This window comes from Cucurbita moschata, unplaced genomic scaffold, assembly GCF_002738365.1.
Source record: "Cucurbita moschata cultivar Rifu unplaced genomic scaffold, Cmos_1.0 Cmo_Scf00056, whole genome shotgun sequence".
NCBI lineage: Eukaryota > Viridiplantae > Streptophyta > Magnoliopsida > Cucurbitales > Cucurbitaceae > Cucurbita > Cucurbita moschata.
In genome coordinates this window covers 423,681-427,435 of record NW_019268572.1, presented here as the reverse complement: position 1 = coordinate 427,435, position 3,755 = coordinate 423,681, and positions in this window count along the sequence as shown.

Below are 3,755 nucleotides of genomic sequence, written 5' to 3'. Positions count from 1 at the left end.
AGGAAAGAAGAAGCTTGAGCTAGTCGGCTACAGTGATAGTGACATGGCCGGTGACGTTGATAATCGTAAGAGCACCAGATGGATGATTTACTTCCTCTCAGGCGGCGCAATCTACTGGCAATCAACTAAGCAAAAGGTAGTTGCTTTATCTTCTTTTGAAGTAGAGTACATTGCCGCTTCAACGGTAGCAACACAGGGGGTCTGGCTTGCGCGACTGATGGAAGAACTCATCGAAAAAGAAGGTTATCCACCAATGCTTTATGTGGACAACAAAGCTACGATCTCCCTCATCAAAAATTTAGCTTTACACAATCGAAGCAAGCACATAGAGATCAGGTTCCATTACAATCGAGAGTGTGCAGATTGGGGGGCTTATCAAGATTGACTTCATCCAAATAGAGGAATAGTTTGGAGACATCTTAACCAAGTCTCTAGCACAGGTAAACTTTTGAGGGACTTCGTTCAAAGATCGGAGTTCAAACAATAAGAGGTAGATATACCACAAGTTTTAGGAGAAAATTATTAGATAAAAGCCTGAGATTTCCTTGTTTAGGTTTTACACATTTTGACTCAGTGGGAATATTTTCTTTTGACCATTTGAGAAACACGTGTATTACCATTTTTTAGGTGCCCATTGGAGGGAAGTGGCACAGATTTAGTTGACCACTTTGGGTCATTTTTAGAATAAGATAATTATTTAAATAATTGAATCTGATTAGAGACAAAATAGCAGCTTTTCTCAGCAAATCAAATCCCAACCTTTCTCTCTCTTTCATTTTTTGGCCATTTTATACTTCGTAGACGATTTTCTCTCAATTGTCAAAAGTCATCACTGTTGAAATAAAATTCGCTCGGTTGAAAATAACAATCCGCTCTGATACCAACTTGTAGAAAATAGACGCTCGCTCTGAAACCAACTTGTTTAAATAACTCTCGCGAAGTTGTGAAGGAGTATTGAGAGGGAAGAGATAAGGGGACAAAAGAAATTCTGAAAAAAAAAAACTCTTTTCTATTATGCTCTTTGCATTTCTTTTCTATTATGCTCCCTGCTTTTAGAGTGGAAAATCTATTAATTCATAGTTTTCTAAAATCTAAAATTCGCTATCTATAACCACTCTTCCCTAAGATGATGATTGGCCATTAATTTTTTTTTGTGGGCCTTTTTCTTCTTACGACTCAAATTTCCAAAAACCTTACTAAAATTAAAAAATTAAAAAATACTTGTTTTTTTATTGAAGTTTATTCCCAACAAAACTCCTCTATAAACTTAAATGCTCTATTCAATGATTTCACCTGCCCTCTTTCGTTTTCTCAACCTCAGTCGTGGTTTCTTCAATTTCCTCTCCTTGTCCTCTAGCGGCAAACTGAGCTTGTCCTTTTATGATGAGACTTCATTTGGAGCTTCTTGAGAACAGCCCATTTGAGATACCAACTCCTCATTTCTTCCATTCTCTGCCACGCTTGATTCAGACATCATAGCTTAGTTCAGTTTACTTAATTCCCTTCGCAAGTCCACAACGACATTTTTAACTTTCATTTTTGCTTCCTCTATTTCGGCTTTATCACGAGTGAGTGTCTCAATCGTGTGTCGTAAATTCACTGCCTCCTGTTGGACTTGATTCAGGTTCACGTCGAGTAAGTCTCTCTATTGAATCAGCATCTCTATATCTTTCTCCTCCCTCGCTAGCTCTTCCACTAAAGCATCAATCTCCATTAACAGGCCATTCCCTTTCTTCACACCTTCTTCAACTTTCTTCACAAGTTCAGAGATTACCTGCCCATTCTCTTCCTTACCCATTCTTTTCCTTCTCCTGTTTGAGATAGGAGAAACTCTCACTCAACTCAGCAATTTCCTTCTCTAACCTTTTGATCTCCTTTTCTAAAACTTTATTTTCTTTTTCAATCAATACTTTCTCCTTCAAAAGGTGCTCGTTCAGGTATTTCAACGTCTGCAACTGAGACTTCTCCATAGATTTATCCACGGCAGTTTTGGGTTGTTGCTTACAATCTCTGTTCTCCTCCTCATGATCTGGCAATTTCATTGGCTCGTTCGCTCATCGCATGGGCTTCTTTGTCATTGTTTTGGGATTTTCAAGGAATTTTGAAGGGATTGCAACTTACATTTGCACCATATGTTTCTCATGTTCAATCTGCATTTCTGCCATCCTTTTTCTCCATTCCATCTTTTCTTCTTCCATTCTCATCCTCTTTCTTCTTTCTTCCTCGAATTGCTTTTTCAGCTAGTGGAGCTCTCTCTCTTCGAGATCGGGCTCTCTGTTATTCGGTTGTTCATCTTTATTCGATTTTCTCGTCTCTGTTACGAGGATTTCGCCACATCCCCTGTGCATCACCTCATTTCTAACAGTTTTCATCGCCTCACGACTGTCGCTATCATCTTTCACGCCACTGTCTCCTTTTGTGTTCAACTCTTCATTTTGGGCCATCAAGAGAATGCCTCAATTTGTTCCGTCATCCAAGGCTAGGTTGATGGTTTCTTCCACCTTTTCCTCGGCTCGACAATCTCTTGCATAATGACCCATTTTGCCACACTTGTAACATTTGTCGGAGTTACAATTATTTGCATAGTGGTCATATTTTGACATTTGTAACACTGGACGTGGAATTATATCCTTGACAGCGTCCTTGATTGCGTCCTCTTCCACGCCAATTTGCTTGGCTCGATAGTCTCTTCTCCTTGTAGTTTTCTTCGTAACTGTTGCCTTTGATGGTGTTAATATAACACATGCGGAAGCAATTTAGATCTTAGACACTTTTAGAATATCAATTATGGTAAATAACTAGCATGTTCATAAGTATTAAAACTTAATGAGTTTAAATACTAACCTTTTGTAGTTCAAACTTCTTTTGCCTCACGAACCAGTTTCGAACCACCACTAGTGTCTTCTCCACTATCCTTCGGCCTTAGAATGGGATTGTGGAATTCGGTGAGTGACTAAACTTGGGAGGGATTTTGTATATGTGAAGAGAGTGTTTGTGAGAGGTTTTTCTCAAGGTTTTTCACCAAGATCAAGAAGACCTCCCATGTATCATGATCACTCTATTTAAAGAGTCATGTTTGCATGTTCATGCGAATTTGAGATCACCAAATTTTGACACTTAAAATTCCACTCAAATGTTTGGGATTATGTGGCAAGCATGCATGTTTGAGTTAACCAAATTTTGACACCTCAAAATTCCACTAATATGGATTTTTCCATTAGATAAGTCAACATTTTGACTTTCTTCATTTTAATTCAACAATTAATTTGAATAATGAATTTCAAATTAAAGTAACATTAAATGATTAATTAAACTATTTAATTAATATTTAATATTGATTCAAATGCCAATCTCATCAATTCCGACACATAATTGATTAAGATATTTAAATCTTATTTAAATATCTCAGATTCTCTCTTTTTGTTTAATTCGTAAATAAAACAAAATTGCAGTTAAATATATCGTATATATGTAACGCATATTCCCTAATTTGAATTCAAACACTTCGAACTCACTCGTCACACTGTTCTATGGTTTAGTCCGATATGAGCTAGCAGAGAGACCTAATGGACCTATAGATCATGGGCTCCAACGATCCAAGATTAACCGGTTAAACTCATTAACCAGATTAACCAACATTCGTTAACTACTAGGACACTCCACTATAGCCTAGTAGTTGCACTCCCCTCACTATAGATATATTTTTGTCCATCTGATATAACCATGATTAGTAAGTCGATCCTTCACAGGTTGTT